General features: G+C 41.0%; 1 long non-coding RNA gene across 1 annotated transcript; it reads left to right on the top strand.

Moving 5' to 3' along the window:
• Nucleotides 1-241: 241 nt before the first annotated feature.
• LOC122021140 lies at nucleotides 242-1094 on the top strand. The gene is made up of 3 exons (XR_006122459.1): nucleotides 242-680; nucleotides 755-845; nucleotides 1078-1094. It is a non-coding gene; the product is annotated as an uncharacterized LOC122021140 (long non-coding RNA).
• The last annotated feature ends 10969 nt before the right edge of the window (nucleotides 1095-12063 follow it).

Raw genomic sequence — 12063 nt, 5'->3', positions numbered from 1 at the left:
CTTTTTCTTTTTATTTTGTTTTCTCTTTTTCTTTATTTCCTCCGCTTCTTTCCCCGCACACCCGACGCCAAACTCTCTCGCCCGTCCCTTCTCCTCCTTGCCCTAACCGCCGCTCCGGCGGTTTCTTACTCGCCGCCACCCACTTCCTCTTCTTCCTCTTCTCTTTCCTCCTCTCCTCTTACAATTCTTCTCCTTTGCCGACGCCACCCTTCTATTCTGCGACGCTGGTGCCTCCTCTCGGCCCGTCCACCCCCGTCGGCCACCAGGTCCGACCCAGCGCCGCGGCGACTTCCTCTGCCCTAGCACCCTCTGTCTATCACGGCGACGCCACTTTGCCCTAGCCGTTGCAGTAAAGGGGGAAAATCTTGTTGTTTCTCTGGTCTCCTTCGATTTCTTAACATCGTTCTTCTTTCGGTCTCGGTAATAAGCAGCGAAGAGGCGTGGGATCTGTTCCACACCAGCCATTTGGGTGAAGGGATAGCTATTGTCTTCACCAACTGTTGTCCGATCTTCTTCTCTGTTCCGGCTCGGCACCATTGTGGCATTTGGATTTCACCAGAGGAAGCTTCAGACCTGTTTGGGCTTTAGCTATTCTTATTGAGGATGATCCACAGCTTCGGACATAACTTCCAGCAGCAAGATCTGTGTTTGTGAGTTGGCAGGAAGATACTTAGAGTGAGGTAAGCTTCGGTTGTTGATTAGGATTGTTGTTTGATTGGTTATTATCGATCTTGATTTCATCTGATCCGAACAGTGAAGAATTTCAGCAGCCAACAACCCTTGACGGCAGTAATTCCAGCCAGCAACTCTTTGATTCCAGTACAAACCAGTGGCTGTGAATTTAGGTATGGTGTAGGATAATAGATCCTTGTCATAGATTGAGTTGGTTTTAAAATTAATCTAATGGAATGATTAGGGTTAAGACAATTAACCCTAGTCAATTGTTAGATTTAATTTAGGTAGGCAAATGGTTATGTTGATTAGGATTTTCCCTAATTTAGCCTCGAGGATTTTATTTAGCTATTTAAATTCTTATGAATTTTAGCTAAATAAAAATATATATGTTGATTGGTACAGGACTTTGATTCGAGACGGTGTCTCGACGAGGGATCTATTTCGGATTGGACCATTTCTTATTGGAGGCGGGTACTTTTGACTTTTGTTGTCTTTGATATGCTTAGTAATGGAATTAACATGTTTCATTAATTATGGTTCTTATCTATTCCGGTTAATCACTACCCAAATCTTGGTATATGTTTGATTGATTGATTTATTTTGCATTCCATGTATGTACCTGATTCCACATGCTCATGGGTAGTGATATAACCATATTTTACCATGTCAGGACCTAGGTTGGATACCTTATATGATCAGATACCTTGATATGATTCATTTGCTTTGGTGCACATTATGATATGTCCAGAGATTGGTTTAGTATATTACTATGTTTAGTGACATGCACCATTCGCATGATTGCATGCTGAGTGATTGATTGCTCCTTTATTGTCGAGCACTTTGCCAGTTTCATCACTGTTCGGTGCTCCGTTGTGACGCTCATGGGTAGCAGGACACAGCGTGGTAGCACGTCAGTTTGACTCTTCCGGTGCTCCGTTGATCCGCTCATGGGTAGTGTGACGCAGCATGTAGCACGTTTCGTGTACGGGAGATGAGAGCATTGCGCGCCCCCATTTATGATTTGGGGTAGAAGTATGTACTCGACAGCATCCGTCCACTCGATCACTCATCGGAGTAGTGTTGAGTGCACGGTTGTCCTACCCACTCGGTCTGATGTGACGTCGGTGACCATGACATTGGCATCATATGCATGATGCATTTATTGTTTGTGTTTGTGTTTGTTGCACTTATATCGCATTGCTTGGATACCTTGATTGACATGCATACAGGTCTTCTATACCTTTCGGACTGTTTGTCCTTTTACCGGGTCCTGGTTAGTACAGTTTCTCTCCTGCTTACTTCAGTTTGGTATTTACCTTTATTCATCAGGAGACTGTACGCATGATTAGTGCTAGGTGTTATTTCCTTACTTTGCATATCAATTGTACCTGCTGAGTGTTGGACTCACCCCGCTTCCATTGTTGTTATTTTCAGATTGATGCTGTCAGGAGGGAGTTCCAGTTGCTAGTTCCCTGCAGACCTCCAGCTATTTGCTATCGTTTGTATTGTTTTTGATTCTCACTTGACTATATTTGGATTTGGATGTTGAATACTTAGATATTATATAATTTGTCTCGTTGATGGATTTGTTTTCGATTTTATACTACTACATTCCTGCCTGGACGGCAGAAGAGGTAAGAAAAATCGGATTTGGGCTTTACGAGTGTAGTTGAGTAGGGTTGATTTCGAGTCAGAGTATTTTGGTTGTGACAGCCAGAGGCTGAATACATATATAAATTGCGTGGTGATTGATTTTATTTACTGTTATTATTCCAGCCGCCTGTGGCTGAGGTATATGAGATGTAGAAAAGTTTCAGATTGTCCACCATACAGGGGAGATGCTGCCGAAATTTTCTCGGACAGGGACTCCTCTGGGGGCGTGACATTCATAATAACAGAGGTATTGTTGTTTTATATAGTCAGTATAAAAAGATACTACCTCAATTGGACCTGCTCAATATACTCATAGTGTACTAGTGTAATTTATTAGTCAAGATAAACTAATACCTAATCACACTACAACCACTCCAATGGTTTGCCCCATTCCATCTTGGTTGTGAGCAACTATTTATAATTTATAAGGATATGATAACATGATCCTCTGTATGTCTCCTCACACCATGTTATCTACAATATAAATTAAATGGGCAACTACACTTAGCATAAATGTAGGCATTTGATCAATGTGATTCTTAAATATTTATACAAAAAGCTAGACATTTAGTATACACTCTAACACTCTCATGGCTGAAGAATCCTTTGCCCCCTAGTACACCTTGACCTTTTCAATTTTTGATGTCGTTGATAAAGCTTACATTCATTCTTAGTATGAAATCCCCAAGAGTTATCGAATCATCATCCCTTCTCTCGACACCCATCCTCATCATCCCCCTTCTCATCACATTACCTTTTTTTATGGACCAGCTAGCGGCCGGTCTTCGTTTCCCTATTCCCCTATTCTTGTCAGCGATAAGCCAGTATTTTCTTATCCCTCTACAACAGTTTGCCTCAAATGCCATCCATGTCGTATGTGGCACATTTATGTTGTTTCGTTTGTTTAACATTCCTCTACACCCCAAAATTTCTTTATATTTTCGTATCCCAAAAAATTAGAACCAGGATTTTTCTTGTTTCAATCTCACCCAAAGTTCATCTTTTTCAAAGACATGCCCTTTTCGAATAAGAGTTAGAAGCCACATTTCTTTTTCCTTGAAATGCCTGAGCCTGCCTCTAAGCCGACCAACGGGCAATCTTCCCTCCCCCCCCTTCCTGACATAGGTAATTACAAACAGTCTACTACCTATATCACATACTTTCCTAAACTAAGCCATCAACAGTTTAAGATCCACCAATAGCTACGTGAAGGCCTCCTGCATTTGTTTGGCTTGAGTCCTATATGCAAGAAGCTTCCCGGCTCCCTTGGTAAGCTTCAATAACTTGGTCACTGTATTATCACTAACTAAGGTATTCTTTATTTTATGCAGTGAACGCCCTTTTCTCAGCTCTGGTCAATGACTCGATCGACCTGGAAGAGCAAGAAATCCTTACTAAGGAGCAAGAGTTACAGGCTAAACGAGGCTTACAACCTGCCACCCCTACCGGTGAGGCTTCTGAGAGTCTCACAGCCGAGTCCAGCGTTGTCGCTGCTTCCGAGGAATTGCCTTCCCTTCTGCCTCCAATGATTGAAGGCTCTCCCTGTTAGAATGTATACTAAAAGTCTAGCTTTTTGAATAAACATTTATTTTGAAATGAGAATCACATTGGTCAAATGTCTGTATTTAGTTAAATACAGTTGTCCATTTAATTTATATTGTAGATAACATGGTGTGTGGTGTCACATAGAAGATCATGTTATTAGTTCCTTATAAATTATAAATAGTAGCTCACAACCAAGATGGATTGGGATAAACCATTGGAATGATTGTAGTATAATTTGATATTAGTTTATCTTGACTATAAAATTACACTAGTACACTATGTGTGTATTGAGCAGGATCATTTGAGGTTGTTTCTTTTATACTGACTGCATAAAAAAATAGAACCTCTGTTATTATGAATGTGCTACTCTTAATCCCGATATAATAACAAGCACATATACTTAGTATTTATTTCTTTAATTTATCAATGGGTGAGATTTATTCGTTAAATTAATAGGCCCGATAAGTTGGGAAATAATATTATTTATATGGTGTGTTGTTGATTATAGAAGGAAATTGTGCCCTATTTATTAGGATGATGATGCCCCCTTGAGGAGCTCATAAGGATTGTCATGTAAACCCTGCAGGTGGGCTTAGTTCCGACATGACAATGAAGTTGAGTGGTACTATTCTTGGAGCTAGATGTTAATTAAGTGAGTTGTTAGTAACTCATTTAATTAATGAACATTCGATATCTTAAATACAGGGAGATTAACGCACTCATGATAAGAAGGAGACCATAATGTAATATGAGATTGGTGCGATAGTTTAATAATAACTCTTTAGTGGTATGAGTTATTATTGATGAACTTGAGTCGGTGTTCAGGTCGAACACAGGAAGCTCAAGCTCATCAGGAGGTCAAAGTCAATTCCTCCTCTAGGTCCCTGTTATAGCCTCTATGTATAAAGCTTGGTATCCAACCAAGTCCACTTCTTACCCAAGTAATAGGCTGACCACATCCTTACTTGGTGCCCAAGCAAGTGTCGGCCAAGCTTTGCTTGGAGCCCAAGAGGTGGTCGGCCAAGCCTTGCTTGGTGCCCAAGAAAGGGGCCGGCCACAAGGGAATTAAAAGGGAGTTTTAATTTTTTTTAAAAATATTTCCTTTTATAGCCATCCTCCAAGGGATTTAAAAGAGAGATTTAAATTTTTAAAACTTTCCTTTTATAGTCATCCACAAAGGGATTTAAAAGAGATATTTTAATTTAAAATCTTTCCTTTTTTGTAGTCATCCACAATGGTTTAAAAGAGATATTTTAATTTAAAATTTTTCCTTAATTGTTGCCCAAATAAGGGTCGGCCACACATAATAGGAAGGTTTTAATTTTAAATCTTTCCTTTTTTCATTCACCAAGGATTATAAAAGAGAGGTAGATGGTGTCTTATGGTACAACACAACCTAAGTCTCTTCTTTTAATCCTTGTTGTGGCCGGCCCTCTTCCCTTTCAATTCTCCCCTTATTTCCTTTACCAAGGGCTGGCGGCATCAAGAGGCTCCATCTTCTTGTGGTCGGTTAGTTGGAGGAGGAGAAGAAGAAGAGAAGGAGGCTCCCTATTCTAGCATCCCTTGGTGGTCGAAAGTTTTGGAGGCAAAGAAGTGGTTCGGGTGGTGTTGTCTTGGTAGATCATCGCTCACACGACGTTCAAGAGGAGGAGAGGAATACAACAGAAGATCAAGAGGTCTTTAAGATACAAAGAAAGGTATAACTAGTTAATTGTTTCCGCTGTGTACTAGTTTAGTTTTCTTTTGTATGGATCCTGAAATACCAACACAAGATAATAGCAATTTTGTGTTTCGATTGAGGTCTCTGTAGTTAAACCTAGGGTTTACTGTAAGGAGTTTAAATATTCAATTTCTTTGAAAGAGTTTGTCTAGGAAGTGGTGGATGATCTCATACCCAAGAAGGTCGAGTGCCTCACCAACAACCTGGAAGTCAATCCTTGAAATATATATTTAATCAACTTTTGTAATATGGTTTAACTTCTGATGAACACATGAGTTGAACTTGGATTAATAATATTAAGTTTTGTTTGCAATCCAAGTTTAACTTTTGAAAAGCACATGGATTACTAGGAAAAGTTTTGTGCTTGTACACATTTTTGTACAGGGGAAATAGAATGGAATTTCGAGTAGCGCCAACACTCCCCTGGAAGGAGAGGATGCTACTATAAAAAGGAGTAAATGGCACAAACTTATCCATGTTGAAGCCCCGACAAATCTAGCACCATCCACTGAAGAGCCTTCAAGTGAGGTACCCTCCGCTCATCTATCTCCCACCCGGACAGAGCCTGCCCAGGAGGAAGTACAAGAGTAATCTTCCGAGTGGACCCTGCCCTCTCTTCCCTATACTAGCCCAACATCAGAGCTTGTTCGAACTCAGGAGGTAATTTCCTTGTCGGACGAGCCAATAGACCTTGCATTCATCATATCTCTTCGTGCAAAAACTGCTTCAGGCTCTGTTGGGTCGAGACGGCCTCATCAGTTTTCGACCACTTTCGATATGCCATCGGCTCAGGCCATAACTTTTCCCTCGACTACCCCAATCGGCCAGATACTTCTAAGGGGTCATCTAACAGAGGCCTGGGAGGACGCTATAAATCAGCTCAGTGAGCTAACTCCTAGGGAGTTAGCAAATGAATATGCTTACATATGAACCAAGGTGAGGTATTTTAACCTACCACTTTCCCTATTGACTATTTATAATGTTGTTTGTCCTTTCCTTTAGAGCTGGGTGATTGAGATGAGTGTCGACCAACAATTATACTCTTTGGCACAGGAAAATGAATCACTAAAACAACAACTTTCTAAAGCTACTGCAACCCCCTCATCTAAATGGCTAAGTGAGCTAAAAACCCAACTCCAAGAGGCACGACGACTAGCCAAAGATGAACTTGAGAGAGCGACCAAATTACAAACTGCCCTGTAGACTGTTAAGACTAAATTTCAATCAAGGACGACCCTCAGGGCACATATGAAGGCAGAGCTAGACGAAAAAATTATAGAATCTAATCGCCTATCCTCCTAGCTAAAGGTTGAAACCGATCGCTTATCCTTACAATTGAAAGAGCAAAAGGCTACATTCGAAGCCAAACTTGTTGCCAATGTTTTTGAGCTGTCTGCTCAAGATGTCGAACGAGACATTCTCTACTTGGACTTGGCAACTACCCAGAGTTCTTTATATTCCAAGGAATCTGAACGACAGATATTTTGGTCGATCTGGTGACTGTACAAGTGGAGCCAAAGACATACCGAGCAAGAGAGGGCGAACGCTTTGAGACGAGGAAGAAAACTCTCCTCCAAACACCTGACTTCAACATGCCCATCGTCCACTCTATCAACAAAGCACTCCTTCTCGAAGTGGAGGGGGCAGTGGAGCAATTAAAGGAAGGTGGTTGCTTAGCTTCCGATCCTCCTTCCCACTTCCTTGATCGTAAGAGGATAAATCACAAAGCTCTACCTGACCTGTTTCCCCAACTGTTTTGATTTGTTATGATTTACTCTGTAATCACCCACTTTTTTTCTTAATGCACTAGAACACTTTGTTCATGTTTGCAATCCCTGTAACTAAGCTTTTGGCAAATCCACAACTTGGGTTCACCTTAATATTTGACTGTCGAACAACTCATATTTTGAGTATGTGCTATATGTTCTAAAGAGCTCTTAAATCCGTCCGAACTAAGTCCGATCGGGCTATACTGAAGTACAACTAACTTAGGTAGGTACAACAACTTTTAGAAATCGCTCGGCTTGCCATTTGTCCGGGCTCTAATACCAAGCTAGCCTTAAAAATATTTGGAAACAATTGATCCTAACTTTGTCTGGTATCAAATCCGCCCGAAGTTATGTTATTCAGAAATAAATTTAAAAGGGGGGGTACAAAAAACAAGGATTACTTTGGTAAACATACTGACGTCTCGAGATGATCATCTATCGAATCAGTTACTACTGCAAGCTTTTGGTTGGTGACATGTGTCTGCATATTATTACAAGTAGACACCCTTTCCTATAGCCATCGTTTCGCCTCACCATCTGACGGTCCATAATTTAGCCCGCCTATTGGATGTTATGATCCGACGAACCTGCTTAAAAGAGGGCCCAAAAGGCAATCTTTAAAAGGGTTTTTGTAAGAAACCCCTGAGAATCCTAGCATCCTCTGGTCTTCTTCTTCTTCGTTGCTTCCTGTTCATTGCTCTCACTCATTACTTCTTCTTCATTTCTTTCCCATCTTCTATTTCCCTTGTCTTCTTTTTCTTCCTGTTATTTGAAATGGAAGAGAATAGTGAGTGGTATACACAATGTTCCTCTGACTTCACCATCATGGATGCCAACGACCTTATCATCAACTATGGACTACCTTCCTATATAGTCATACCAACCAGCGAAGATCACTCTCATCTTCCCCTAGCAAAAAGTATTGCTGTCTTTAGAAAGCAGATCGTAACAAGGCTCTCCTTTCCCCTTCACCCTTTCTTTGTTGCCGGCAGTCAATACTTCCATCTATCCATCTATCAACTCCTCCCAACTCCCTTCGCTTTCTGAGAAGGGTCACTATGGTCTTTCGTTTCCTTGACCTCCCTTAGTCTCCCTACTTATTTCATCATTACTTCTATCTTCAACAAATAATGGATGGCCTATTCCATTTCCGCGTTTGCCCTAAGATGGCTCTATATGATAGAATTCTAGCCCAAAGCAAATAGAGAGATAAATATTTCTTCATGCGACTCCCGACCTCTTTACCTTACCCAATAATCTGGCAGCAACATCTTCCCCCTATCCTAGACTTGGGCAATATCCGCTCTGATCCATCCTTGCGTCGAGCTCTAGAGAGACCGAAGGCTTAAAATTCAACCTACCCGAGCTAACCATAGAGGGCTTGATATATATTTTTGGGCTTCCCCCGGTCAACCTTGGGCTAAGCGCAACTTTTGGTAGGAAATCTTCATCTTTTCCTTAGTTATTTATAAAGGTTTTTCTCATGATATTTATTTATTATTGTATTGGAAGCTATCGCCCCAACCTTTCTCTTTAAATGTAATCAGTGTAATCAGCTGAATGAAGCTATTTTAAACCAACGGGGGGGGGGGGGGGGGGCATTACTAATGGAGCAAGCCTCGCCCTTCGCCGACTGTTTACCCGCCCGATAGATCCATAGATTCTTCCAAAAGAACTTCCTCTTCCAGCTCTGCTGATTCAAATACTCCTCTCATATTTAAGCATAGAAGGCCTCAGTCGGGGACTTTGGACCTAGATCTACCCAATCAACCAACTACCGAGTGGACTTCACTTGATGTGGCCAAGGCTCCTTTTGCTCAAGGTAAAGAGCTTGAATCTCAAAAACATTATCGAACTCGTTCTAGAATTGTTATGATGAGGCTGGTCATTCTTATATCTGCAGCTTATGCAATTACCCTAGATATCTGATCGAGACAATACCAGAACCTTCGCCTACTTGGCCGAGCTCCATTCATTTGAAGTCACCTAGGACTTTCCTCGTTCTCCCTTCTAGGCCCAACTCTCCGACTGGTCCTCCTCGCCATTTTAAACAATCTTATGTATTGCCCAGCTAACAAGGAATGGAGTCTCATGCAGCATCTTCATATGGGGTGTTAAAGATAAACGACTCCTTAACTGAATCTTGGTTAAGGGCTCGTGGAAATTCAAGAGTATCTACCGTATCAATATGCGAGGATGAACACGCTCTGAATGCAACCGTGGTAAGCTTATAATTTAGCATACCTTATGAACTAAGACTGCATTGACATACCTTATGGACTAAGATCTTTTTTATTTTTTTTAGCTTTTTGCTTCTAGGATGCATCTAAGTCAAATGGTTATAGACTTAGAGCATGCCAACAAAGTTTTGAGAGGACGAGTAGAAGAATTAGAATCTTCAGCACTTGTGCCCAGCATTGAAGCAACTAGCTTACGAGGTGAGGTTGCAGCCCAGGTCGAGCACCTCTCAAGCGTGAAGGAGAATCTAAGGAAATCCCAACTACTAGCATAGTCTTATCATATTGACAAGAAAAGGTTGGAAGTCTTGCTACAAACTAGCGAATCTTAGCTTTGAGCAGAGAGGGCTATGAGAGTCAGGGTCATTTCAGACCTAGATCAAAAAACTATCTTGCTGGAGGAATTAAGGGTTTCTCACACTACTAGCTTCTCATCACAAACCACTGCATCATGTTCCAAGAACTTAATGATACTAGAAAAACAGAGAAAATTAAATGCACAAATGACTCTGTTGGGATCAATACAAGCCGAGCTAAACTTGGCCAAGGTTGAGCTGGAGACATACAAGGCTAGGGAGGATGAATGTTTTGAGACTAGAGGAAAGGCTTATCTCAAATCCTGCCTTTGGGACAACATTCACAAAGAGCATCTCCAAGACACTCAATCATGTAGCCCATGGAGCCACCAAACAATTAAGGGAAGGTGGCTATTTATCCTCAGAACCTCCCCCATGGTTTATAGACCAACATCATCTCAATAGAGAGCACCCAGAGGACATATTAAGTGAATTCAACTAAGTGTGTACCCATATTTTTCATGTCATAGCCCATACTTGGTTGTAAAGCACAAATTAGAATGTTAAAATGCATGTTGAACCTTGTTAAATCATACCTATCTTTTAACACATCTCCAGCATTTATCTAGAACCACTGGTTCTTAAAGTTATTTCTTAATCCGCACCATGATAATCCGAGTGACCCATGTAAAGGAATGAATTGCATCATAAGAATTGAAAGATATGATGAATAATACATTGGCGCTGACAAGAATAGTCAACCTAGACAACTGTAATCAAATCATATGACTAATTTCGAGCCAAATAATTAGGCCAAACAACATAATAATAATTCCTTTATAATTTAAATCAACTTGAAGACTTAAGAGTCTAAAATTTGAGGACCCACTAGTTTGTGACTTGACTGACAGCACAGGAATCTAGAATATAAGAGCCAATAATTTTCATTGTTGTTTACCGAATGGAATAATAGGACCAAGTGAGACTATGATACCAAACGAGAATTTGAGAATCCGGAGTATAAAGACGTGAGAGCATGCTTGCTTTATAACATGGCTGATGGCTCAGGAGTCAGGGACAAGCCCAGTTTATGAGCCGGGGCTATAATTTTTGGATTTCTCTGAGTCGCAAGAGCATGATCATTTATAACCCGGCTAGTGGCTCGGGAGTCAGGGACTAGCCCGGTCTTTAAGCCGAGGGTTATAATTTCTAGATTTCTCTGAGTCATGAGAGCACGCTCACTTATAACCCGGTCGATAGCTCAGGAGTCTAGGACTGACCCAGTCTTTAAGCCGGAGGCTATAATTTCTGGATTTCTCTGAGTCGCAAGAGCATGCTCGCTTATAACCCGGTCAATAACTTAGGAGTTTGGGGCATGATCTTTAAGTCGGGGGCTATAATTTCTAGATTTCTCTGAGTTACGAGAGCACGCTCGCTTATAATTCGGCCGGTGGCTCGAGATTCTGGAACTAGCCTGGTCTTTTAGCCGGGGGTTATAAGTTTTAGATTTCTCTAAGTCGCGAGTGTTAGTTATAGCCCTAGACCCAATCATTTGATGATTGTATTATGGACTTGTTGTATCATATTCTTATATAAATAAAGGTATTTGTTTTGGTTATTATACTTACTTGTATTGGTGCCAAATAAACTAAGTATAATCGCGTCCTTGAGTAGAAGGTTCTCACCTATATCAATCGGTTAGTTGAACCGATAGTGAGATGATATAGGAAACACTACTCTTAATCATTCCTAGTCGAGTATTAACATTCAGGGACAATGTTAATACAAGAAGACTAGCATGTAGGTCAACTCGATGACTTGATCTCACAAGTCATGGATATAGAGATATCAAGTTGACACATGGGTATGCATTGGAGAATGTATATTGAATGACCCGCCATGAGAAAGTATCATGAATCGTTATATGAGTGTCATATACTTTCTCATGTGACTATTAGTATGACTACTAGTCCTTGGACATGAAGTCACCATGGATCCCTACATAAGGAGTTATGTACTTTGGTTTCGTCAAACGTCACCCATAACTGGGTGGACTATAAAGGCGATTACTGGGTATGTAACGAATTATGCAGAGGGATGTGAGTGATATAGATGGGATCTATCCCTCCTATATGACGGGAGCGACATCGATATTCTTGATAGAGTGA

This window comes from Zingiber officinale, chromosome 9A, assembly GCF_018446385.1.
Source record: "Zingiber officinale cultivar Zhangliang chromosome 9A, Zo_v1.1, whole genome shotgun sequence".
Classification (NCBI taxonomy): domain Eukaryota; kingdom Viridiplantae; phylum Streptophyta; class Magnoliopsida; order Zingiberales; family Zingiberaceae; genus Zingiber; species Zingiber officinale.
This window is presented reverse-complemented; position numbering and strand designations above follow the sequence as displayed.